Source organism: Eubalaena glacialis, chromosome 16, assembly GCF_028564815.1.
Source record: "Eubalaena glacialis isolate mEubGla1 chromosome 16, mEubGla1.1.hap2.+ XY, whole genome shotgun sequence".
Classification (NCBI taxonomy): Eukaryota; Metazoa; Chordata; class Mammalia; order Artiodactyla; family Balaenidae; genus Eubalaena; species Eubalaena glacialis.
Genome location: NC_083731.1, coordinates 83,840,888 through 83,867,942, shown reverse-complemented (window position 1 = coordinate 83,867,942; position 27,055 = coordinate 83,840,888). Strand labels below are relative to the sequence as shown.

The 27,055-nt window shown below is 49.5% G+C and overlaps 1 protein-coding gene and 1 long non-coding RNA gene across 8 annotated transcripts in view; one reads left to right on the top strand and one right to left on the bottom strand.

The window, feature by feature from the left end:
• Positions 1–14,374, bottom strand: part of SLC7A1 (solute carrier family 7 member 1) — a 68,838-nt gene extending 54,464 nt beyond the window's left edge. For all 5 annotated transcript variants that reach the window (XR_009697571.1, XR_009697572.1, XR_009697573.1 and 2 more), the window contains exon 1: positions 14,078–14,374. The gene's annotated coding sequence lies outside the window, so the exon portion shown is untranslated. The remainder of the gene's footprint in view (positions 1–14,077) is intronic.
• Positions 14,375–14,633: 259 nt separating this feature from the next.
• The window catches only part of LOC133076679 (uncharacterized), a 31,010-nt gene continuing 18,588 nt past the window's right edge, over positions 14,634–27,055 (top strand). For 2 of the 3 annotated variants that reach the window (XR_009697574.1, XR_009697575.1), the window contains exons 1-2: positions 14,634–14,735; positions 14,845–15,058. This is a non-coding gene — a long non-coding RNA (uncharacterized LOC133076679). Of the gene's footprint in view, positions 14,736–14,844; positions 15,059–17,909; positions 18,039–27,055 lie in introns of those variants that run through there. The other variant, XR_009697576.1, reaches the window with a different exon arrangement.

Below are 27,055 nucleotides of genomic sequence, written 5' to 3'. Positions count from 1 at the left end.
CTGCTAGGATGTCCTTGCCCGGGACTACGGGTAAGCGGCCGGCAGTGTTGCATCAGACCAGAGATGCTCGCTCTTTCCAGAGATGCGCTGAGGAAGCCCACTGCTCTGACTAGCCTGGGCTCTTCTGGAGGGCTCCTGGGAGGCGGTGTGAGTCTGACGGACCACGTGGAGGCCCGCGACCCGGTGCTTTTTTTTTTTGTAACAGCCACTCTGCTCCTCTGGTGGCAACAGGTCCCGCCACTCGACATTTCTGGGCTCACACAGGCCAAGTGACGCTTCTCAGTCAAAACCTCCGTCAGCGTCCTAACACCAAGCTTCTGTTTTCTGCTACCGCGGAGCTCTACCGTTCCTACTCAACATCCACTCTTACAGGCTGGACACCAAACTGCTGCACGGAGCTCTTTAGAGGCTCCATAGTCACAGAACGTCACCCACTTCCTGCTTAGGGCTGGAAACCCCAAAGCGAGTATCCTAGTCCCATCTCTTCGGAATCCAGAAGCAGAAAGCATGGCCCTGAGGGCTCGGACCCACCCAGGGTCACTCGGGGTCCGAGGCTCGGCTGGCAGCAAGGAGGTCTCTGGACTTCCAGGCCAGTCTAACGAGGGGGAGGCCTGCCTGGGGCACTTGCTGGGGAGGGGGTGGTGAATCCTCAGGGGGACCTCAGGGCTGGGCAGCAGGGGACGAAGGACTCCAGCTCTAGCCCCCATCCATCCAGCCCGGCTCCCCTGACGCCATCATGCCTGACTCCCAGCTCATTCACCGCATCCCTCTTCCGAAAGTCACCCCTTGTCACCTCGAGACGACCCACAAGCAGGCGGGGAGCACGTCTCCTGGGCTGGACGGCACTACCTGCTCCTTTACAGACATTCCCCACACCTTCACACACACACGTCTCAACTTCCCCACTGGCTGCTTTGCTGAGCTATCAAGACTAATCCCCTTCGGCTGACGGCCTTCCCCTCTGCCAAGGTGACGAGCGCGGAAAAGCTGAGGAATTCCTCACGGCCCGACCACAAGGTCTCACCCATGTAACGCACCGCTCATCCTGCCACCTGGTGAGACAGATAACATGCACGTCTCTAGAGACTGAAAAGTGTACGAAAGGTTATTGATTATAAGACACTCTGTATGAGACACCATGAATTAAATCTGATTTTCCCCAAGAAACAACACCGTGGTGGGATTTCATAAAGCAATACATGCAGGATGCAAAATGCAGACGCTACCAAAGGCCACAGAGTCAAGGACAGGGTCAGGCCCCGCCCCGACCCCTCAGACCCCACCGTCACCACCACCGTGCACAGCCCTCCAAGAATGTCCGGCCTTGGCTCACAGTTTTTACAGAAGTGATCACAAGTCCCAGATTTTAAAGAAAAACATAAATGATGTTTCCATATACTACTTAACAGAGAGCCTTCCCATGAGCAAATGAATGAATGAGCCAGATAACACAGCAAAAATAAAAATCAAGTACGACTGAGTGTAGTAATACTCCGTTCCCATCACTTCTCCCCTCGTTATTTCCCCTGTGACAAGGAACATTTAGATCAAGCAGTTCTGGAGAACTTCTGGGCGTCTCCACAGCATATGCAGTGAAACAGGAGGGAAGAGGACCACTTCAAAGCTTTTTGAGACACTGCTCTGCTTTGCGGTCATCCTTACACTTCCCAACGCAAAAACGTGCAGTAGGCAGGCATGCATCCCCTGACTATTCAAAGGTCAGGGGCTGAGGCCACACCTCTGGGGCCTCCGGGCTGCGGGAGGAGGATGGACCCTCACCTGAGCACCCGACCGCTCCCGAAACTTCCTCAGAGGCAAACGGAAGGGAAACTGCAAGGGGCTTAACACCTGCAAGTCCGCCCAAACCCACCCCCTCCCTCGCCAAGCGGCATCCTGGTCTAGGGTCTTGGAAGCAGGGAACCCCGGCACCCGCAGGCCCCAACCCTCCACACGGCTCCCCTTTAATTAAAGGTCCTGACACCCCCTCTTCCATTAAGAACTTCCTGACCAAGAGAGAACAAGTAGCAACCTCTCCTTGGCCCCTTTCACCACCCCCCAGTCTCTGAAGCGCGCTGCACGCTAATTCACACCTACTCCATTACAGCACAGTCACCACCGCTGAGGTGGGCTCTTCACTGGGCAGAGACCTCCAGAGGCTGACGCTTAACCCTTTACACACCAACCCTAACTAGAGCTCACGGCTACTGAACACCAGGCAACGTTCTAAACTCATTTCACATGTCTAATCATCAGCACAGCCTACAGCGTAGGCACTGTAGCTCCCCCCATTTTCCAAATGGGGAAACTGAGGCTGGGAGCTGCCGGTGGTCCCACACACAGACTCCCGAGACGGGAGCTGCCGAGTTCTGGCGTCTCCTTCTACGTATGCTATTCTTATCGCCTCTGCCCCTGCCGGGAGCTCTGCCCCTGCAGCCTGAGTTTCCACTCCCTATCTGCAGTTGGTGGCAAACAGATAACCAGGCTGGTCAGAGATGAATGCGCCCCACGCCCCTCCCACCCCAAGGGCCCGGGGACACCAAGTGCTTGGGTTCCTGAAAAGACATCTTTTGAGCATCTACTCAACACCAGGCACTGGTGGGTCCAGGAGCCTGGCCTCAAGGGGCTTGCGGTCCAAGGGCGGCTAAGGTCTCCTTGACGAGGTCCAGTTGCCAGTAGTTTGACAGGTGCCGGCTACTCTGAGAGAACCCGGGAGCTGGTTAGAAACTCTGCCCCAGACCTTCAGAAACAGATCTGCAGGTCGGCGAAATCCCCAGAGGGGATCTGTGCGCACGCACCTGTGAGCCTGTAAGATGGTTTAGACACCTGAGGTCTGACTTAGGGATGTGAAAGGCACTAGGACATCATGCAAATTTAACTTACATACTTATGCAAAATGTATTCCTCTTCTCCATCCTGCCCCTGCTGCCACATCTGTCCAATCCTACCTATGCGCTTTTTAGACATGGATGGAGGGGTAGCAGTCATAACGAAGAGGCAGTATGCACAGTGCAATGGAAGCGTCTCCTGTTTTGTGCACTACCTTCCCAGCCATGGTTAGTCTTGCCCGCTGGTTTAAAGTTTTATATTTATTAGTGCACACTGCATCTGTAGGTCCAGGCACTAAGGCAAGATCTAGACGAGCAGGGCTGTGGCCCTCAGGCCACATGCACGATAAAGTCGGCCCGGAAGTCCTGCTGGCTGGGGGCAGTGTAGCGCGGGGGGAGGGGCTGGGAGAACTGAGTCGTCCCTCATGAGCTGGGGGCAGCGCTGCTCGCTCCCACGCAGTGTCAGACTGGACGGAGCATCCCTCTGCCTCTGTCCCTGCTGCCAGGGCCACACACCTTGCTGGAAAGAGACACCCTGTGAGGGCGCGGGTCAGGGCCAGCAGTCCCCTAAGAGGCTGCAAATCTCCCACTAACGGGGGGGGGGGGGGGGGGGGGGGGGGGGGGGGGGGCTCTCCAGGGCGATTTCAGCAAGAGCTGCCTTGCGGATGCTCAAGGCAGGACAGTTAACAGGCAGTCAGGAGCTGCAGGGAAGCCTGAGGAATTCAAGGTGGCAGAGCCCTTGCCGTGACTCATCAGACCACAGACCTGAGAGTCTTTCAGTAACTAGGCCTGAATCCTAGCACAAATTACAGCTGATATTTTTCAAATTCTGATTGCATCAAATTCTGAGGCTAGCAAGACATTCTTCCCAGCTCAATGTGGATTACTCAAAGAATTAGTGAATATTGTTGCCTAATGTCTCCTAAGATTGCCCTCTAGGGAGAAAGAAAGGTCGTCCAACCAAAGTTTTTCCTGTAAGAACCAAACTTGCTGCTAAAAATCTTAGGTCATAGACTTATGGGGGACATGTTATACAATTACAATTGCAGATAATCCCCTATTTCACATAATATTAACGTATATAACAGCATAAAATCAAGTTCATGAGGATTCTTCTCAAATACTAACAACAGTGGTAATATTTGTAATTTATAAATGAATTTTTAAAAGACTACAAATTAAGCACTCTGAATTCTTACAATAAACTTACTGAGAAGCACAGTAAATAAAAGAAGTTACAAGAAACAAGGACAGATATTTGTACATTGTTTCAATAAACTAGGTGATTTATCTTGTTCTAGTTCTGTTGTCACTGTGCTTTTGTTCCATAGAATCAATTCCCTTGATTTACAGTTGTTTTAGGAATTATATACAAAGACTTACTAGTTAAAGAATATTAATTTTCTAAGCAAAAAAAAAAAAAAAAATTCAAACGCTTCTCAAAAAGAGAACAAAATGCATTCAACCTTTTCAAGAAGAACTATTTAATGGTATGATTGCTATTGCTAATATTATCATCTCAATGCCCTGTTCAATTTTAATCCATCAGACCTCAGAGTCTAAAAATTAGTATTTCTGTTAAGAGTGACTTTTCTCCCTCTTCTTCCTACAAATCCTCGACTCTGAAAGAGAAGGCTCACCTTTCAGGTGGACTCTTCCTCAAATCACACTGAATAAAGTAAACACACACACAAAAAGGTCAAAGTGCTGAAATTAACAAATGTTTGGGCCATCCCTGAAAAAAAACACACAGCCTGACCAGGCCACCTTCAAAACACCAGCGTGTGAGGTCAGCTTAGGACAGAGCTACCCGGGTTTGCATCAGCAGCAAACCACACTGGGAATTCACACAGGTCTTGCCTTGTGTCCCTATTTGCCTTCTGGGGAATCATCGTAGAGAATAATGTCCACTTCGGTCCGAAACCCTTAAATCACCACAAAAAGAAACAACCTCTACCCTCTGACTGTCTTTGTCTAAATCGGTGTGGACAGAGAATTCCTCCCAGACCCTAGTCCAGTGAATGTAAAACTCAGGACACCACGGAGGAGGGGAGGGTGGGCATGGAGGCCAGCAAGCCCACGCCCAGCAGTGTTTGCAAACTGCAAGTCGCCACCAGGATTTTTCTCGATGCAATAGAAAAGAGTAAAAATTATCAGAGTGCAGCACAGGCACGAGAATGAGTACTGTTTGGTGGGAAGTTTCATTTTAATCTGTATATAAATATGTACTTCCCTGTGTGTGCACCTGAGCACCGTGTCAGTTTATTTCCTCTTGTAGACTGCAAAGAAGCTGACAGCTGCCACTCTCAGGAGAACCGGGGTGTGGGCCCCAGCAGCCCTACACCAGCCCGAAGGAAGCCTCCCCAAGGGGCTTCCAGAACCCTGTGCAGATCGGGCTCTGAAACCTAAGTGCCTGTGTCCTTCTGAAGGAGGAACGAAACGATCTCACCAGGGGGAAGCACGGGCGGCTGTGACACGCAATCACTGAGACCAGGGCCATCCTCAAAGCCAACCTGAGATGCTGTGTTACTAAAGAACCTTCTGAATCAGAAACAGGGCGATGTACAGCCTACTAGTATATCTTGGTAGTACTGACACTCGAAGGTGAGAAACTTTCCCTGGGCAAATCAGGCAAAATTCTCAACAAGAGGACAGGTCAAGCCGGTGAAATGGTCCATCAGCCACAGAGCACGTGAGAAGTTGTCTCCTTACCCCATCTGGGAAGGAGTCTAGTAGCCAACCCAGGAAAAACTTATCCCAATACCCTAATTTCAACAAGACCCGATTACTCCAAAAGTAGAAACGTCACAGTCACTCATTCACAGGGTGATGTGTATCAAAGTACAAAATGTGGTACATGTTTGTAGCCAAAACCCTCCAAAATAAACCCCACATCGAGATGCCAGGACAGAATTACAATAGAAATTCGAAATAATTTATTGTTCTTTCCACTTGCCAAAATGTTACTACTTAGCTCAAAGACACCCCCCCCCCTTTAAACTATACTGCTGTTTCACTAATTATAAAAATAATTCATACAACGGATATTTGCTGAGCAGGAGTTCAGGTGCTACACACCTAGCAGTGAACAAAACAGAGCCTGATTTCAAGTGTTTTCTTTCTGTACAAATACATGCATCTCATTAAGAGAACACTGATTATGCAAAATTGCGTCCAGATTTTTTTCACTTTTAACAGTCAAGTTTTTCCCTTAAGATCAAATGTTCCTTGAAAACATCACTTTTATTGGCTACGTGATATTCCATCGTGGATGGTGTCATAATTTACCAAAGGACATTTCTAAATGCTGACCACAGGATAAAAACACAAACGAGAGAGAGACACACAGTTAAACACAGCATGTTAGATCCAGATTTAGGACCTTAAGGGGGAAAAAAAGGGAAGATACAACCTTACCGATCACGGACCCCGGGCAGTGGACATGTACACGGTCACGGCTTCCCCGTGTGCCACGTTAAGGCCTAACTTGTGAATCTCCCTTTTTTATAAGCCCCACTCCCTCTTTGATCCAAGAGAACATTGTCTGCACAGAACAATACGTTTTCATTTCAATTTCCCTTCTTTTCAGGAAAGGAAATGTTTGCACTTCAAAGGGTTTCTTTGAAGAGCAGCCTCCGGTGCTGGCCCGTCCAGGTTAGGAGTTCCGTGGCCCCAGCGGGGTGTGCAGAGTCTGGGCGGCTGCCCACCGCGGTCCCTCTCCAGGCCACCTCCTTCAAGGAGAGGGTCTGGTGCGGGAGAAGAGAAAACAAACATGGAAAAATACTTGGGGCTTTTGATCATGGCTTTCAGAGGCCCTGTTCACACACAGTGTATGTTTCACAGCTCAGGGAGACTGAGGTACGAACCATGGGGAGCCGGGTTCTAAGAACGAAACCCTTCCAGAAACCAGCCCCACCCAGCGAGGGCCCCTTCCAGGGCCAGGGAAAGAGCGGAGTCTCGGGGGTACTGCTGGTGATGACAAAGGGGACGGCTTTGACAAACGAAACACAGAAAGAAGCAAGATCCACACCTCACCCAACAGTCTGGAACCTTCCCCCAGGAACTTCTGGGCTAGCAAAGAATACAATTCACCATTTAGAATTTCTCCTCTTATCGCTCCCCTGGCCCGCTCGTAGCGGCCGGGAGGCTCAACAACCTTGTGAAATAACCGTAAGCTACAGGCCAAGAGGCCAGGACCATTCCTCTCCATCAGGGCCCCTGCCCATCCCTACCCTCTGCTTAGTCTGGGAAGCCAGGGCTACACAGCAGGCAAGAGAGGGCCTGCAACGTTTCTTTTCAAGGCTTGAACAAGTTCTGGGTATTTACTAATCATCTCCACCCTTCCCCACCCCGAGGGGGTTATGTTTGCCTGCTCAGGTGGGCAAGCGGCCAGGTGGTGGGCAGGGGCATGAAAGGCATCCGCTCCAGACAGGGCGCCTGCTGCCCCCGCAGCCCGGGGCCTTGCTCCGGGCCCCCGCCCTGCGTGTTCGGAGTGCAGGCCTGCGGGACCACGTCACCCTGAGCTGAAGTCTTCCGACTAAGCACCTTCCTACAAGCCCTCTACCCTGACCGGGCGCTCAGCCTCTCTGCCGGAATTATGGATGCTGTTTATTTTCTCTTTCTTCTACTTTTCTGTAGTTTCCAAATTTTTCACAATACGCATTCTAACTTTTAGAAACATTTTTTTTCTTAAACAGGCTTATAAGGTAGAAAATTAGACCACAGTTCCATTGAAAGAGCCTCTCCTGAAAGCAAACAAACAAACAAAAAAAAAAACAAGAAAACGAAAAACAAAAAACCGACTACCTACATGCATGTGTAAAGGACACTACTTGGACAACTGGAAGTTGAATACGGACTGTGGACTTGATGACGTCATAAATGTTAAATTTCCTGATTTTGATGTCGTACTGTGGTCACGTAAGAGAATGTCCTTATTCTTAGGAAACACACTGAAGCATGCCGGGGTAAATAAAAGGACATGATGCCTTCGACTTACTCTCAAATGGTTCAGGAAAAAATGCATCCGTGTGTGTAGACAGATTAACTGATTGACAGATAAACAGAAAGAAGGAACGAAATGTCAACAACCGGTGAATCTGAGAAAATTGAGGTGCTCCTTGTAACCCCTGCAACTTCTCTTTAAGTTTGAAATACTATCCACAAAAAGTTGAAAGAGCAAAGGAAGAAAGGAGAGAGGCAGGAAGGGGCGGGCACGAGTTTCCCCACTCCACCTGCCAGCACCCACGGACTCCCCATGGGGCCAAGGCCACGGCCACGGGGGCCCTGCCAGCGCACAGTCTCTCCAGGGTAGACGGTGCCTGCTGCTACCCTGGCTCGGGCAGCCCCCAGCCCCGGCTTCCTGAGGGCGTCAAGGAAGCACCTTCCAAGGAAGGAGACCCCTCCCCACCTCCCGACACTACAGAAGTCAGCAAAGTGAAGATCCTGGGAGAACGGCTACTGCCACTGGCCTTGAGAAGGAGGGAGAACCGAGAAGGGAGCCACTTTTCCCTACAAACCAGACAACCCCCTGCAAAGGGCCCTTCCCCCAGCGGAAGGGGAGGGGGGAGCCGAGACGACAGATGGAGATCAGTGAGGCAGGGCTCCCGTGGCCCGGGCAGGAAGCCCCTCGTCCAGCCAGCTCTGGCGATGCCAATGTCAGACTACTGACCCAGGAGGAACGCAGCCCAGCCTCTGTCACACTTCTGCACAGCTGTGTCAAGGACCTCAGAGCTCCAGCTGTGCCCGGAGCCCAGGGCTCAGAGAGGAAAGATCTGCGCTCAGAAGAACCGGGGCAGCTAGAGAAAAACAGCATGCTGCCGCCCAGCGGTGGCACAGCCGGCTCCCACGCCTCCAGGACTTACTTGGAACCAAGAGGCGCGTGGCGGCCCGGCATCTCCAGGTCCGTGTGCTAATCTCAGGGCCCGGCGTGGCCCCGCGCACACGCATGCCAGACCACGGTCCCCAGAGCGAGCGGCCGGAGCCCCAGGCACAGGCTGACGCCCACAGCCCTAAGCACGCTCGGTGTTAGGACCTTGGAGCCAGGCCCCAGGTGCAAATCCTAGCTCTGCCACTTACGACCCACCCCTGTGCCCATCGGCAACTTGTGTCACTTCTCAGGGCCTCCATCTCCCCAGCAGCCAAACAGCAGGACCAACCTCACGGGGCGGCTGTGAGGATTAAATGACAACAAAGAAAGTGCCGAGCCCACGGTGAGCACTAACAAGGGCTTGTAGTCTGGATCTTACTCGGCCCCAGGGCCTCTCCCTTCCTTCCTATTTGGTGTAAGAGACTTTGGTTAATGGTACTTGGTAGGCAGATAAGAAGATACAGAGGAAGAGAGCATTTCCAAGCTGACCTTAAAAGGTCACCCCCAGCATCTTCATGGGCAGGAAGACGACGGTGACAACAGTGTGATGAAACGCCGGTAAGAAGTTTGCTCCCTTCCCCTCGCCGCTGCCCCCGTGATGGGGCCCCCATCCCACGCCAATGCACTGGGGCATCTACCTCAGCCCTCAGAGGAAGGGATGAAAAAAGGTGGGAAACAGACTTGGCCCTAGTTTTTAAACCCAAAGCGTTCAGGGTAATTTGGACCAAATGTCTGGGGTCAGGATGGATGAGGGCAGACACCCCCGAAACACAAAGACGCACACACTCACACGCACGTGCACACAGACACACGCAGGCAAGCCCTGAGGATGGGACCGTGCGCTCTGCTTCCCAGAGGCGTGAGGAGGGGACAAACCCAAGGCTGTGCATCTGAGACCTGCGGGGACTGGCCTCCCCAACACCCCGGTGCCACGCCACCCACTGCAAGGCAGACACAACTCCAAGGAGAAGGGACGACCTTTTGACACCTTGGCAAAATGGGAGGGCAAATAAAGTTGTTACAGATTTTCTTCTCCACGCCAAAATCAAAGAACTGAGCTTTGTTTCCAGTAAAACAGCTAACATTTATACGAAGCACTTGGTATGCGCCAGAAGCTGTGTCAAGTGCGTAACTTGGATTATTGCCTCATTTAAATCCTCTCAATCCTGTAAGGTAGGCACTAGAAGCCAATTATGATGCAGGCAATATGGAAAAGGATTCAAACGTGGCTCCGAGAAATATCTTAGAAAAGGCACTGATTCTGTAAGCGGAGCCCACTCCGGGGCGGGAGGAGGCCCACGACACCTCCTTCGGCCCCGCAGCGCGTGGCCCGTCGGGGACAGCAGGGGGCCGCCTGGGGCAGAGGCCGCCCCGGCTGCCCGGAGTCGGCACGGCGAGCCGGTCTCCGCGATGCGGGGCTCCCTGTGCGCCCAGCACGTGCGGAGAATCAGGACCCACTCCTACGCACGTGGCAAAGCACTTGGCTGTTCTCACAGGCAAGACCCTTACCTGCATGGATCTTCTGAAGAAAGCACTATGGCAGGAAGACAGAATGTTACGGAAACGACTGCCTCCAGAGGGGAAAGGTGACTCAGGGAAAAGGGAGACGACGTGGAAACACACACTGTCCTACCGGACGAAGGACATTCTTTCTCCCTCCTCAGTATAAGTCCGCCTCTTGGTAGCCTTTGAAGGCTGAACGGAGCTTGATTTCTGGTAGCCTTTATCAGAAGAGAAGGCTGGCAATGGAAAGAACTTATTTTGTGAAAGAATCTAAATGGACTGACCTTTATTCTTTCAAAGAATATTCTGCACTTCATGTTTATTGGCTTCATCATTATGAGGCTGAGAGGGCGGGCTTCCCCAAGCTACAGGCAGGGCAAGAGCATGTCTGCAGGGTTCGGACAGCCCAAAGGACTTTCTGGAGGCTGCACAGAGACGGCAGCAAACCTGCACCAGACGCCTCGGGTGGCGCCGTTCCCGGCACTGGACCACCTGCCCTGGCTCCTAGAAGCAGCGTCTGCATTTCAGGGCGATGACCTCAGGCCGCACTGAAGTTGGCCTCTAACTCCACACAGCTCTACCCTCAGCTGACGTGGTTTGTCCACCAAATCTACCACCTGGCGGTCCCCACTGCTAATGACAATAACCAGAGGAAAAGCCAAATGAAAGACTCGGGTGTGGCATGACGAGGGAACCTCGTGCCAGAATCTATCCCAACGTGCAGAGATGTCTCTCCTGCAGCCTGTGTCCCCTGGATGAACAAATCCTGACCGACGGGTGAGGCAAACAGCTTCAGCCGCTGCCCTGCCGAGGCCAAAGGTCTGAAGGAATGCCTTCGGAGCCAAATGAAGATAGCAGTGCACCAAATCCTTTTACCAACGTGCTGCCCGTCCTTCTAGCAGATTCACAGGTGGCAAATGCACTAACCGCCCCCCCCCCATGATAAACTGTGACTTGCTTTGAACAAGTGCAGGAGTAGTTGCTGTCAAAGCTGCTTTGCAGTTGGGGACATGATTACGGAGAAAGAGAAAGAGAAGCCACTGAAGTTACCACAGGGCCCATAATCGGCCACCAAAGATGCTACTCTTCTCTTTGACTGGAACAGACCTAAAACCTTGGGGTAGATACAACCTTGGCCTGGGGTCCAATGCCAGTGGCCTCAGGCCCAAGAAACCCCTGGCAGGCAGGCATCCTGAAGGCCAGGAATGAAAAAGCAGGCGCGCCCCACGGCTGCAGTCCCCAAGCGGGCCACGGGACAAACCCACGGCCAAGATGCCCACTGGAGGGCGCAGGGGAGAACAGGGAGGCTGCAGGCTTGCTGGGCGGAGGGGAAGGAGGCCCAACGCCGCGGCGGCACGTGGGCGCAACAAGGCAGCTCTGGCTCCGCCCCGGCCCGTGAGGATGGAAGCGTCTGAAAAGAGCCGGTTGTGACTGTTACCGAGTCCTTCCCAGCACGCTCTCCTCAGCCTTCCCCACCTCACTGGCACAGTGGCTCCGCTCTGCTTGGAACCTCAGCCGGCCTTGCGCGCCTCACGTGGAACCTTCCTTTAAAATCCACAGACGGAGCGAGGACAGCAGCCTGCAGAGGGAGAACTCAACCAGCTCGCATTCCTACCGTATCCACCCCGTCCAAGCTGCCACCATCTCTCCCTCTCGCAGAAGCGACATATGGACACACTCTCTCGTGCAGCAATACGCTGGGCTTGGGTGTTTTTCCAGACTTAAGTTACCAGTCTCTGCTCTGGCCTCCCCCCTTCCACGCCTGCCCGGCCCCCAGCTTTTCTCCACCCAGGATCTGAAGTGATCCCTCCACCCCCTGACAGCCACCCACCGCTCCCCGCTTCTCTGAGAGAAACAGCCTGGCAACAACTGGAGCAGGCAGTGGTGAGGGCCCCAAGCCGGAGGAGAGCACCAGGGCCCGCCCGTCCGCAGGTCCCACCTGGAGTAAGGACCCGGCCCCAGGTGGAAGGATGGCCATCTCAGAAGATGCCTGTGGCCCAGACACCTCCAGGGTCAGAGGAAAATGTTTCTCCCCATAACAAGGACACACCCATTCCTGTTTCGAATTCCTCTCTGGGATTAATAAACCAATACCTTCAAATGCATAGTTAATAATGAAAGGGATTAATTTAATAAGACATAATGCTGGGCCCTCCAACATAATTACATATTTTTACTGGCCTTAGTAGACAAGAAACGACAGACTAGAGAGTCAGTAAACATATGTTTAAGCCCATCAAAGAATGGAAGCCTCAACCCAATACAATTAATGTGTGTCCTAAAATGCAAGCGCCCCGAGGTCAGCAATCTCGTCTTTCAAGCCTTTCTTCCTTTAAAGCAAATAATTATATGCATAAGAGCACCCATGTGGTTCAATCCAGATTTAAACAACTGAGTACATTTCTGATCTCTATTAATTCTCGTCCTGTTTCTTTAGTCAAAACCCCTTTGGCACTCTTTAAATTTTACCTATAATAATTAAACATGATCTTAATATGCTAAACCTTTAAAAACTATTTTAATCCATTGTTGATTTTGTTCCCTAAGTTTCTATTCTGACTGACTTAAACAAGATCTTTTTGTTTTAATCACAGAAGGGTGTGAGCATATAAAAATAATAATTTCCACTGAGATCAACTAAAAATATCAGGGGGATAAATGTATCACGGTTTCCTACTACCGGAACCAAACCTAAGTGGCAAGAAATGTTAAGATAAATCCCAAGTAAATTATAATTCAAATGAAACACAATTAGGAAATTCAGCCAGAGGCCAAAACACAGTCCTGGTCACATTTTTAAGAGCTCATTTAGGGAAATACACCTGGGACTGAAACCCTCACCCCCTCCTCTGTTTACAAATCTGGAGTAAAACCTACTCCAGGTTACTTCTACACGTGAGAGCCTGAGGGCGGGTACTGGGCAGTGTAACGTTTCCTCCAGAAGGCACTTGTCTGGCTGTCCTAATCATACAAGTCAAGCACCACTCCTCTCGGGTTCTCACAGCCACTGAAAAGGGGAAGGAGCTAAAACAGCACGCGGTAGTAGTACTACAGCGCCCTGCTGCTGTGTACACACAGGTCTCAGAATGACTGCGGGACCCGCCTGGCCCGGGAAGTTTCCTACTACGTAGAAAGGAACACACTGAGAATAGGTTGTCTCGGTGAAGCCGGAAGAACTGCCTCCTGCTCAAAACCATCTGGAAGCGTTGAGCACCGGCCTCTACGGGCCAGATCGGGTCACAAGGAAGCCCCCCGCGGGGGGGACTTCCCCGAAATAACTCCGGGGACCCGGAAGAGAAGTGGAGGCGGGCCAGGGAGTGTGCAGGGTTCCAGAGAGGAAGAGACGTGGGCGCCGCGGCCAGCTTGCGGGTGCGCGACGCCGTCCTCGGCCGGCCACCTGCCGCGGGACCACCCTCCGCCGCCCGGCGGGCTCCCCACCCGCGGCCGATGACACGTCGTGGACCTCGCGGCGGGGCGGCGTGCTCCGCTCCGCGCCATGTAAGGGAAGGTCTCCGGACGCCTGCCGGGCCCCGTGCCCGCTCCCCGTCCCCACGCCCCCGCGACCACCCGCGCGTCCCGGCGCCCGGTGCCCCGCAGGGAGCGCGGGGCCGGCACCCCGGAGGCGCCAGGTCGCCCACGCTTCCTCACGGGGTGTTGCATCATGCACCACGCCGCGCCTTCAGCGAACCAAAATGGACTCCGTGGCGGAGACAGCCGCATGGGCACCGGCCGCGTACACCCCCGTCCGCCCTGCCCGCGCCCACCCGGAGGATGCCAGCGCTCCCCGCGCGGGCTCCGCGCCTCTCCCCGCGCCGCCGGGGTCAGCCCCCCAAGGTGACCCGGACCCGGGCAGCTGCCCCGGCGCCGGCCGGGGACTCACCGGGCCGGCGGGCGGCGGGATGCAGGCAAGACCGCGGCTGGACTGACAGACGATCGACCGAGGCTCGGCGGGACTGACGGACGCTCGGGCGGAGGCGCGGCGCGCGGGGAGCCGGAGCGCGGGACTCGGGTAACGGACGCCGGGTGGCCGCGCGCCCCGCCGGCAGCTGACCTGCCGCTCACACCTGCCCGCGCGGAGTGAATGGAGCGTTGAGGGCGGGAGGGATCGGGAGCCGGTCTCATCAGCCGCGCCCGGCTCCCCGCGCCCGCCCCCCGCGTCCCGCCGTCCGGCCCGCTCGCCCGCGTCACCGCCTGGCACCAATGGCAGCGCGGCGCGGCGGCGGCTCCGGGAGCGGGCGGCGGCGGGGGCGGCGCGGGGGGCGGGGCGCGGCGTCTTCGCGCGTCCCGCGCCCCAACCTGGGATTCCCCCGCGGGTGGGCGGCGCCTGCCGACGCGCTGGTGGTCGCCCCGCCCGCGTGCGGCCAGCGCTCGGGCAGTGGGAGCCCGCCCGCATCCCCGGGTCCGTGCAGCCCCCCCGCGCGGGCCCGGCTGGCGCGGCCGCCGGGCTGTCCACCCGACCGCGGGCCCCGGCGAGCGGACCCCGCGCTCGCGGCCAGTTTGCCTCCCCCAAAATGAGAAGGTTGGGGAGGCACTTCAAGGTTGGTTTTTTTTTAATTATCATAAATCTTCATTTCTTTGTCATTGGAATCTTTTATTGCTGTTCCCTTAGTTTCAACAAATAATGTATCCTCGCCCCTTGTCCGGAAGGGCCGGAAGCCTGAATCTGCCTGTGCCCCTGGCGGTAGGACGAGCACCTGGCCGGCGGGCCTGTCACCGGGGCTACTTCCGGAGCTACTCTCCCCGAGATGGCAGAAACTAGCACCGGGTCCCACCGCGCTCACCTCACAGGCTCCCTCTTGGCGCCCAAAACCAAGCAGAAGCCACAATCTATAGAGATGCAGTAACCTGTGACATGAGAGAGGTAAGTAGGTCATAGATTAACCCCGCCAGCCTCCTCTCTAACTTTGTAGGAAAACAGGAAAAACGGTAGCACGGTGTCCCCGGCCTTTGAGTCCTTTCCACGCTTCCTACCCAACCCCCCTCCCCCCGCAATGTCCTTGGTCAGTGATGGGGCCTCATTGTCAGCCACAGGGTGCGATACTCCTGGAATTACACTAGCAATTTATAAAGCATATAACTGCAGGGTGCTAACTTTGGAAGCGTTTTCGTGAACACATAGCAATGGCTAGTATTTGCAAGGCACTTTGGAGTGCTTGGCATCATAGTCAGTGACTACATACACGTTGTTTTAAAACAGTAAATTTCAGTTTCAACTGTTCATTGGTGAAAGGATGCTCTCAAGTTTCATTAAGTAGGTCTCCTGTGCTGGGGCTCTTCCTGAATCCCACACAGCCTCCTTAACCCGCTGACACTGCCATCATAGGATTTCACAGAGGGAAGCCTGGTGTGATTCAAGGACCTGCAGCTTTGCCTTTGCACTTGATCTGGATTTGAATCTGAATTCTACCATTTCATTCCTTTATGGTTTTCCGCAAGCTATTTCACCTCTGTTTGGAGCTTATAAACCTTTTATTCTTAGCAGAATATCCCTTAGTACTTGAAATATGATTGTGGGATTTTTTTTTTTTTAAGACTCTTGGCAGTAAAATAGAATTTAATAGATTGTAGAGATGCTCTGCTCGGGCAACAAGCAGACGGATCATAGAGTTAGTATCTGTAAATTCTGAGAGCAAGTGTTCCAGGCCCTGATGGGTGTATGGGTAGAACTTAACCAAGACGATTGTCAGCACTGTGCTCCATTTAGCAGCCTCACCCAGCAGACTTCGTCTTCAGTAAAACTGTAGGACACCCTCCATGACAAGGCCCGTAAGCAAGCAATTTCCTGGCAGAAAAGATTCAGTGCGAACCAGGGGAAGAATAATTATGCTCAAAGCCTCAGCAAAAAGTTAGGGGAAAAAGTCAAAAAAACTGGCTGAATTTTTAAATAAAGCTAAATATCAGGCAGGTTAGGCTCACATTGCAGGTCCAGAGGGATCATGAGTGACAGGCAACCTTGATTAGACTCAAAGAACAGTGGATCCAAGATTCCAAAGAAATTATTAAGGAAAGGAAATGCTAGAATTTAAGCCCTAGGAGCACCATCCAAGGTGAAGGTGGACAGACCAAGTCCCGGGCCAGCACCATTAGGCAGGATGGGGTACAGAAAACGTAGTGAATCAGAGTCAGACAGATGTGGTTTTGGACTAAACTCTACTTCCTGCTAGCTGCTGGCCTAGGGGAATTGTGTTTGTCCTCTTTTAACAACATACTGTATGATGCCAACTTCTGGAAAAAGCTAAATTATGAAGACAGTAAAAAGATCAGTGGTTGCCAGAGGCTTGTCGGGGGAAGAAGCGGGAGGGATGAATAAGTAGAGCACGGGTGTTTTTAGGGCAGTGAAACTACTCTTAACGATACCTAAGGGGGGTACACGTCATTATACGGTTGTCAAAAACCACAGAATGTCCAACACAGAGAGTAAACCTTTATATTAACTACAGAATTTAGCTAGTAATAATATGTCCACATTGGCTCATCAGTCATAGCAAATGCACCACAACAATTCAAGATGTTAAAAATAGGGGAAACTGGGTCGGAGGAGGGAGTATGTGGAAACTCTCTCTACTTTCAATTTTTTGGTAAATCTAAAACTGTATGTAGACTATATATAATATTTACATAGAAATATGTACAGGTGTAAAGCTCCTGTAGAAAGTACCCATTTAATAATAGCTATTAAGCAGATCAAGGAAACGAAACCACTCCATTTTCTAAAGTGTTTCAAGGCAGTATTTGGGTAGGTGAAGCATGTGGACTCTAGGGTCAGAGAGCACGGCTTGACATCCTGGCTGTGCAACGTCTAAGCCACGTACACTTAGGCAGATGACTTCAGCGTTCTCCAGCGCTACTTGCCTCGTTTCTAAGAAATGGGTTATGGCAGCTGTGACAAAAAAAGTGACAGTAACTCTCGTAAAACATTGAGCCCATACCTGGCACATAGCGAATGCCCAGAGAACATTGCTGTTAACTCCGACGCTAGATGGATTCGCGGGGTCACACGAAATGCAAAGATGGGAACATTTCTTCTTCCATAGTAAAGAGGTGTTCTCACAACCAGACGCTTTTGCAGGAAAAGGCTGCGGGGACTGAGTGGTAAGACCTCACTGTCCTGGTTCCCAGGCGGAGGGTAAGGAGCACAGTTGTCACCACATTCTTCAGAGGACCTCTGCTGTTGCCTGGCCAGCTCCTTCGTGTTCTCCTGGAACCAGCACTGTCCCTTGTTCTTGTCCCTCCCAACCTCCCCTACTGGTGTGTCCTCAACAGGAACTGCCATCTCACAAAACCCCACCTCCCTCAGCTTAGAAATTTGGTTGGAGATGGGTCTGATCTAAGCGTTCGGCCACCCCCTGGCTCCAGTGAGGGCCCACGGTGTATGGGTAGATGATAAACAAACCGAGGTCACCTCAGAAGCCTTCCCAGATCCTTTGGGAGCTCCTCCCTGTCATGGGGCTGGACAGATGTCAGCCAGGTGCTACCAGCAGCCGCTGCTGCAGCCGTGTGGAGTTGGCCAGCTGGAGAGAATGAAGAGGACACGCAGAGAAATCAAAGCGGAGGGGTGAGGCAAGTCTTAATCAGGTCCCCGTTCGGCGCTCTTGAGGCCACCTATCTGGACCTGTGAGCCACAGGGATGCCCTTTTTCTCCACAGCCATTTGTCTTGGGTTTCTGTCACTTGTATCCCAGAGTCCTGATTCGTACAGCTTTTCTATCTTAGGAGCTTCCTACCCTGGTTCCGATGGGAAGAATTATAAATACCATGACAAAGCATTGCCCCTCCAGAAGAGACAGCGACTGACATCCTGGTGCCCAGTAGGAATGAAAAGTGCAGCCCTTGGGCTTAGAGGATTTGACTGTTGGTTTGTTGATAGAGAATGAAATCAGATCTCTGCCAGATTTTCAGGAGACCTTTGAAACCAGCTGTATGCATGGCTGTGTCATGGTAGAAAGTACTTTCTTTCCACCACAAAACCAGTGTGTGTGTCCTCGGCAGCAGGGAGACGCCGGGTAGTCCTTGAGGCCACAGGACCAAAGGGAGAGCGCTTCCCCACAGAAGACTGATGCCTCCGTTTGATGACCCAGCAACCTGCTGCTCTCGAGGTGTTTTCGACAATGTCTCTCCTCCCTCTTGGCCCGTGTGCCCAGTGCGGAAGGTGGGGAAGCCTTCGAGATTCTCCTCGGCCTCCTGTCTCTAACCCTGCAGTTCCGTAGCTGCGCTGCCAACCCAAGCAGCACTGACTCTGCACGGACAGGAGCGCCAAGGCCCCGCTTCGGAAGGCTGCTGTTCCCACTGTGAGCAGAGGGGCGAGTGGGGAAAGCAGGACTGCTCGCGTCAGCTCGACGTGCATCCCGTGTGAAAGGAGGGGATCAACGGTGCAAGGTCCCTCCGAGCTCGTCCTGTTCCCTCTGTCCTACTGTCCCTTGCCCCACCCCCCCCGTCTTGTTGGAAGAAATGAAATCGAAGAAAGTGTCACCAGCCCTGGTGCCCAGGTTTCTGATTCTCTTCCATTTCCCTCAACCAGGAAAGGCCGGCCTGTGGATCTCGGGGTTCTGTATGGCACCCAGAGACAGCTCACCGGACAGATCATCATCCGTAGGGCTTGGCTAATTTCTGCAGGGACTCAATTTGGCAAAAGCCATCCCCTTCTTTGGATTTCTAGAAAGGTGTGCCACTGGGTGATATGCCAGCTTCAGCCAAACCTAGACACGGTAGTGGCTGTATGTGGAAATGCTCATTACAGATAAGGCTTTCTCGCTGTGTTAGGATAAAAAAGGTATGTGATCTCAGCTCACCCTAACACCCCAGAAGTTTCTACTTGGTTAAGCAAAAGTGTAACCTTTATGCAAAGATATCTCAGGCCTCTAAACATTCTGTCAATATCCCTAGACACCCCTTCCTGCCTTGAGCTGCCGGAACCTCACTCACAGTCTTGGGATTAGGTCTCTGTGTTTGCATCTTTTTTTTTTTTTTTTTAAATTTATTTATTTTTGGCTGCGTTGGGTCTTTGTTGCTGCGTGCGGGCTTTCTCTAGTTGTGGCGAGCGGGGGCTACTCTTCGTTGCGGTGCATGGGCTTCTCATTGCGGTGGCTTCTCTTGTTGTGGCGCACGGGCTTAGTTGCTCCATGGCATGTGGGAGCTTCCTGGATCAGGGCTCAAAGCCGTGTCCCCTGCATTGGCAGGCAGATTCTTAACCACTGCGCCACCAGGGAAGTCCCTGTTTGCATCTTGCACTGAACTTTCCTGCTAGGAGAGTGGGCTGTCAAGGCAACGAGCACAGTGCAGTGACCGAGAACACAGAGGGTAGAGACAGAGCCATCTCCGGGACTCTCAGCAGGCAATCAAGCTCTCTGGGCCTCAGTTTCCTCATCTAAAAAAAAGGGAAATCTAATGAGCTGCTGTAAGAGTCGAGATAAAGCCTGAGAGTCCCCTGTGTAGTGCCTGGCACATAATAGTATGACTCCATAAAGGTTACTGATCGTTATTACTCTAATCATCAATAATTTTCACCTAATGCATGCTCCACTGATACAAGGAAATAGCAGAGGAATGACTTTCTCAGTGCCTCTTTTATTCTTCGACTCCTAAGAGGCTTAGTGGAGAAAAAGCCACAGGAGCAGTAGTATTTACATATGGCTTTTCACTGTGAACTAGCGGCACACCCCCAACTTGACAAGCTGGTAGGAACTTGCCAACAAGCCCATCTGCAAAAGCTTTGTTATAACCCAGAGCATGGGTAGCTGTCACTCAGACCGAAGGTGTTATCTGGGGCAGGCTTTCTCACCCGCTCCACTGTTGACGTTTTACGCCAGATAATTCTTTGTTGTAGGGGTTGGTTGCCCCATGCATTGTAGGGTGGTCAGTAGGATCCCCGGCCTCTGCCTACTAGATGCCAGTCGCACCCTTCCACAAGCAAAAACGTCTCTCGACGTTGCAAATGGCTTCTGGAAGGCAAAAGTTGCCCCCCTTTGAGAGCCACTGGCCTAGACGAGCATCTGATGGTCTGGCACTGGATGTTGAATACTGTCTCTTGCGTGAAGAGAGAACGCACTGTCCCAACAGGTAGGGCTGAGAGTCAGCTGGTCAGCACCAGTTCAACCGAACCATTGCGTATCGTTCATCACCTCTTCTCATTGATCGGTGCCTGGGGCATCGTGGTTGTTAAATATGCTTAGTATAGTTCCTGCATCTTGCTGAGCCTTAGGTGGAGGTTTCTTGAAAGAAGTAAAGATGAAAACAGATCTTAGCTGTTCGTGTAGCGAAGGCAAAGTTGATTCAAAGAGCATCGTGGTGGCTAAAAGTAGTCCCTTGGTAGTTATTCTACCTCAGAGGCTTCCAGCAATGCCCCTATATAGACTTCTCACACGCTGTTACCTTCTCCCCCATCTTTCGCAATCATAGTGCAGAATGGCATTTTAGACGGCTTGACATTAATGATGACCACAAGCTACTTACCTACTTCTGGACTTTTGCAGAGCAGGTTTTAAGAGGAGAACCATCTCCTTCACTGCCTCTGTAAATAGAAATACACCACTTCTGAAGATGTGTCCTTAGGCTCTGGATTGATGCACTCATACCATGTTTCTCTAGAGGATGGTTTCAGACCTGGGGTCCCAGAGTGCTTGCAGTGGGGATGGCCACCTGTTATTAAAATGAAAGCCATCCAGAAGTGCTGCCACTGGCGTCTGATCTGTGTCCAGAGGAGTCCTCCAGTACGGGATGAGGGGAGGGAAACCAGCAGCTAACTGGAGTACCAATGAATTCAGGACCAAGGGAAAGATGAGGGATAAATTAGGTTGTGTTACTCCCTAAAATGAGCCCAGTTGCCAAGTAGAATCACACAGCCGCCATAAGCAAGAACACAATTGTTGCAATGTTGTTAAAACCTTTGGAATAACGGGCCACCCCTGGTGAGCCTCCTCAAAAAGACCAGTTGCGATAGAGGCATGGTTTTTGGCCAGAACGCTGGGCCAAGGCTCTGAATATGAGCAGGGAATTCCGTGTAGTTTATCGTCTAGATCCTGAATGATCTTATCAGTCTCTAAAAACAAAGCTCTGAGAGTACGTTAAAGGCAGTGCAGAAACAGAGCTGCTAGAGTCCCCCACGTGCCCGTGTCCACCACCAAGCCTTCCACCTGCAGCCCCTGGCCCTCTCACAGTCCGGGCTACAGCCAGCCCCTCACAGGCACCTCTGGGTCTGCCCACCTGGGACATTCTCCCCCTCACTTCACTTACCTAACACCCCGTTTACTACCTGCGGGGCTGTAAGGGTGTTAATTAACTTCTCTGTGCCTCAATTTCATGTTCTCTGAGATGGACAAAATAAGCGTTCTAACTGCAGCAGTTGTGGTGAAGAGTAAACAAGATAACACGCGTGAAGGGCTTAGCACAGGGCCTGGCACATAGCAAGCATGTGGTAAATACCAGCTATTGTGATAAGAATTGTCACTCATCCTTCACAAGTTAGCTTCCTCCAGTAAACCTCTCCTGATGCTCTCACTCAGGTCATGTGCCCTGTTATGGGTTCACATAGCACATGGTATGGGATACACATGTTATCTTCAGGGACTGCCCAAAAAGTCTTCAAGAAGACACCTCCCAGATTCTTCATGTAGACCACAAACAAGACCAGCCATGAATAAATCCCCAAATCCCTGGGCACAGTTATTGATACAGTGGTAGGCATGGCCCAAAAAGAGCTCTTTGAATAATTGAGGGAGTTGCTATGGAGACTGAGAGAAAGAGGAGCTCTCTTTTTATGAAGTCTCATGTACTAAGGTTGACATTTTGCTGGAGTCAACAGGGGCTAAGCCGTCTTTGCCAGTAAGAAAGCCTGCCTGAGAGTGAAGATGATGCAGAAGAAAACAAAGGTCAGAGAGAGACAGAGGCAGGGAAATGTGGATGATGGGGACGGAGAGACTAGATTGCACTGTTGAAACCCTGGATCAAGCCAAGCCTGAAGACAGCTATACCCAGGGCTATTATTAAGTCGTTTTACTTAAACTGCCTTGAGTTTGGTTTCTCTCTCTTGTTATTAAGAGTCTTGATGAACACACCTTACTTCCCCATTCATTAACACATATCACATTTCATCCTAATTAACTGTTTAATTGTCTGTCTTCCCCCAGCTAGGCTGAAACTCCATAAAGGCAAAGCCCTGTTCTGCCTGCGCACCGCTGTGTGCTAAGCTGAGTGCCTGCGCAGAAGAGGCATTCACACATTAGTTAAATGATGAATAACCGGAGGGGATTCCAGATGAGAAGCAGAGATTCTACATGAAGCAGTGATGGGAAGGATAAAGCCCCACTATCTTTTCTCAGCTCCTCCCCAACTGGCTACAGATTGGAAATCTTATTACCCTCAAAGACAGCTCCCCGTTTCATCGTCTCCCATCCTCCTCATTTCTCAGAGACAGATGCTATGAGATCATTGCAGTCTTTTGGAGATCCAGGTTCCCAATCCCATAATATAAGGCTCTATTCAGGAGAGGAGAGATATGAATACTAACAAGGAAGTACTCTTGGGCACATCATATTAGTTAATTATCATCATCTCATCAAACCATCACCTTATTGAATACTCCCAAAGATAAATCTTTGTGTTCTTATTAACCATTTCCCTAAAATAGTAGGAGACCGAGGATAATCTGTCCCTGACTTCTTCCTTGGAGATTCGTGTTTCCACAAGTCACAACCAACCATAGTTTTAAATGGTCAAAAACAGAAACAACAACTTCTCTGTGTTAGTCAAGAATCACTCAACTGCAAGTAATCCATACCTGATTCAAACAACTCTAGGAAATCTTTTAAATTTATTGTTACATAACTGCAAAGTTTAGGATTTGCCAGATGTACGTATGTCTGGAGCTAGGTTTTCAAAATATATCTCAGTCTGTCTATCTCACAGTTTTCCTGATGGCTGTATTCTTTGCCAAATCTCTCCATTGGTAAAAGCAGTGGTTTTTGAAGTGCAGCGAAGAAGGAAACCCCTTCCAGCATCCATTTCAATCCTACAAAAGGACCACGATAGGCTCTGCTTGGGTCACATGCCCAAGCTTACATACCTCTCCCTGATTCCTGCAGAGTGGTGTTCTCTTGTGGGCTAGCCTGGGTCACATACCCACCTCTGTGGGGCAGGGGGACAGTGCAGAGAGGAGGTTGATTGGTAGTTCCACTACTATCACAGAAATAGAGGAAGAGGTAGTCCCCACAGGGAAGGAATGTGCGGAGACAAGAAAGAAACTGGTGTCCACCCTCTATTTCCACTCCCCTGCTCGTTCAGATGTCCCCCAGCCCATCCTAGAGGCATCTGGACCACGTGTTCTTTGTGTGTTACCACCATCCAGCTCCAGCGACCACTCCAGGCACATCCGCCCTGTCTCCGAGGCACATATGCCTTTGAAATAGTGATTTCATTTCCTTTGGATAAATACCCAGAAGTGAAATTACTGGATCATATGGTAGCTCTATTTTTAATTTCTTGAGGAACCTCCGTACCATTTTCCTTAGTGGCTATACCAATTTACATTCCCACCAACAGTGCACAAGAGTTTCTTTTCTTTGATAATAGCAATTCTGTGTCATTGCTTGCTCTTCTCTTGCAGACAGCATGTAATTGGATTTTTTTAAAATTCATTCTCCCAATTTCTACTTCTTAATTGGAATGTTTAGTCCATTTACATTTAACATAATTACTAGTAGGTTAGGGCTTTTGTATGTCATTTAAAATTTTCTTTATGTCATGTCTTTTTCCCTTTATTTCTTCACACTGCCTTCTTTTGTGTTAGGTAAAATTTCCTAGCATACCATTTTAATTATCTATTGTTTCTTTACTATATATTTTTGAGATTTTTTTATTGGGTGCCCTGGCAATTAAAATGAAATCGTAACTTAGAACAATCTAGTTTGGATTAATAGCTATTTAAATAGTCTACTAAACTTTTGCTTCTTTATATTCCATTCCCTCCCTTTTCTTTATACTTTTGTTGTCATACAAATTACATCTTTACACACTGTAAGCCCAACAAGATAGTTTTATAATTGTTGCTTTGTACAGTTGTCTTTAAATCCAAAAGAAGAAAAAAACTACAAATGAAGACACATTCATACTATCTTTGTAAAACCCATGTATTGACCTTCTCTGGTGTTCTTCATTGTTCATTTGGATTTTAATTACTGTCCCATCATTTCAGCCTGGAGGACTCCATTTAGTATTTCTTGTAGGTCAGGTCTGATAGTGATGAAGCCTCTCATTTTTTTGTCTCCTTCATTTTTGAAGGACAGATTTCCTAGATGTAGGATCTTAGTTGACAGTGTTTTCCTTTTAATACTTTGAATATGTCATCCCACTGCCTGCTGGCACCATGGTTTTTAATGAGAAGTTAGTTGTTAACCTCATTGAGATCCCTTGTGCAGGATGAGTTTGCTTTCCTCTTGCTGCTTTCATCAGTCTCTCCTTTTCTTTGGCTTTTTAGCAATTTGATTATGATGTATTTGGTATAGATCTCTTTAAAATTATCTACTTGAAGTTCATTGAGCTTCCTTGGTGAGCAGATTGTTTTTCATCACTTAGGAAGTTTTTGGCCATTGTTTCTTCAAATATTCTTTTTTCTCCTCTCTTTTCTTTCTTTCTTGAACTCCCCTTATGTGTATGCTGGATGGTGTCCCACAGGTTTCTGAGACTCTGTTTATTATTCTTCATTCTTTTTCTTTTTGTTCTTCAGACTGGATAATCTCAATTAGTCTATTGGTTGTTTTGTCTGCCTGTTCAAATCTTCTGTTGAACCCCTCTAGTGAAGTTTTCATTACAGTTTTTATACTTTTTGACTCCAGAATTTTCATTTAAAAAATAATTTATAATTTATATCTCTTTATTGACATATTTTATTTTGTGAGATGTCATTCTCATACTTTAATTCTTTCAACATGGTTTCCTACATGATTGATGACTTTAGGTCTTTGTCTAGTAAATCTAACATGTGCCCTTTCTCATGCACAGTTTCTTTTGTGTGCTTTTTCCCTTGTGAAAAGATATTCTTCCTGGGTTTGTTTGTTTGTTTTTTCATGTCTTGTGATTTTTTGCTGAAAACTGTACATTCTAGATAAATAATGTGACCACCCTAGAAATAAGATTCTCTCCTTCCCAAGGTTTTTTGTTGTTGTTCTTGCTGTTTTCTGTTTATTTGTTCAGTGACTTTACTAGACAAATTTTATAAAGTCTGTATTCTTTGTCATATATAGCCACTGAAATCTCTGCTACTTAGCTTAGTGTTCAGTGAATGATTGCACTAAGATTTCCTTATATGTCTTGAACCAATAAGTCTCTCATCCTTTCTCTAGGGCTTCTGTGTGTGTGTTGGGGCATGCTTGCCAAGTTCCCACAGGTAGCTTACAACTCTGCATTAGCCCACACTTCTTGCTTGTGCAGACCCTCAAGGTCAACCAGAATTGAGAGCTTAGGGTCTTCTCAGTTGTTTCTTAGGCATAGACACAGCTCTAGGTATGCACACAGCCCTGTGTGTGTGTTTGTGGTCTTCTAGATTCCCAGGAATATACAGAAACTTTTGAAAGCACCCTATGGATATCATGTGTCCAGTGTTTCCTTTTAAGTTTTTTTTCATAGCCTTTTGTTAGCCTCAACTTGTAACGCTTCCTTAAGCAACTGCAATGTTAAACAATTAATGCTGATTGTTTTGACAAATACCCTGTCAGTAGGGCTGTTCTCACAGAGGGAGTTCTAAGTCACATCAACAAAAGAGGTGCCCTGAAAATGGAACTTTTCAGCAGGCTGTCAGACAGGTCAAATTGTGACAGTTCTTTGGGAATGGCCCTTTTGGGAACTCTGCACTCATTCTGCCCCCTCTAGCGGCTGCTAGGCTTCTAGTTCTCAGACATATTCTTTTTGATCTTCAAGGTTACTGAAAGGGAAAGCAACATCTCTGCAAAGCTTGGCAGTGTCTCTTAATTGATGAATGTTACTAGACTAAAATTAGGACTTCTGTCTATCAAAGACACCACTAGGAAAATGCAAATGGAAGCCAAAGAGTGGAAGATGGTATTTGTAATACATATGACTGACAAAGAATTGTCACAAATCTGTAAGATTAAAGAGCAGGTTAGACACAGCTGAATTTTTAAAAAAAATTGTGAACAGAAGGAATTATTTGGAACACCATCTAAAAAGACAGAGATGCAAAATATAAAACTATACCAAAAATAAGGAAGTAAGAGTAATAAGTCCTAGCATATACAGAGAGACAATTTTCAATGACATATGACTAGGATATTTTCAGAAATATTGCTAAGATTTAAATTCTAAAATATCAGAATCCAAATGAACTTCAAGTAGGGAAAAAAGTCCACAACTAGAAACAACATAGAGAAACTATAGGACATGAAAGACAAAAGATCTTAAAAGCATCCAAGAAAAAAAGCCAGATTACCTACGAAGAAATGGCAATGAGAGTAAAATTTTATTTTTCAGTGACCATGATATCAGAGTCAGTGAATTATTTTCAGTGTGCTCAGAGACACTGAAGAGTTACCCACAGTTCTCTACCCACTGACACCATCTTTAAGAACAAAGGTTAAATAAAAACATTTTCTGACTTAGAATAACTAAGAATGTTTTTCTCTAAAAGACACTCATTAAAGGAAATACTAAAAATATGTGGAAAAAAATACCTCAGGTAGAATGTCTGAGGGACAAGAAGAAATTGTGAGCAAAGATATTGCTAAATATAGATACAGATGGTATAAAGTAAATAAAGTAGTATCTAATTTAGGGGTAGGGATAATAGAGTAGAACTAAAATACTGAACAACTGGATGTGTGGTCAGATTTGAGTGGTGTTTCGTGATTAAGAGA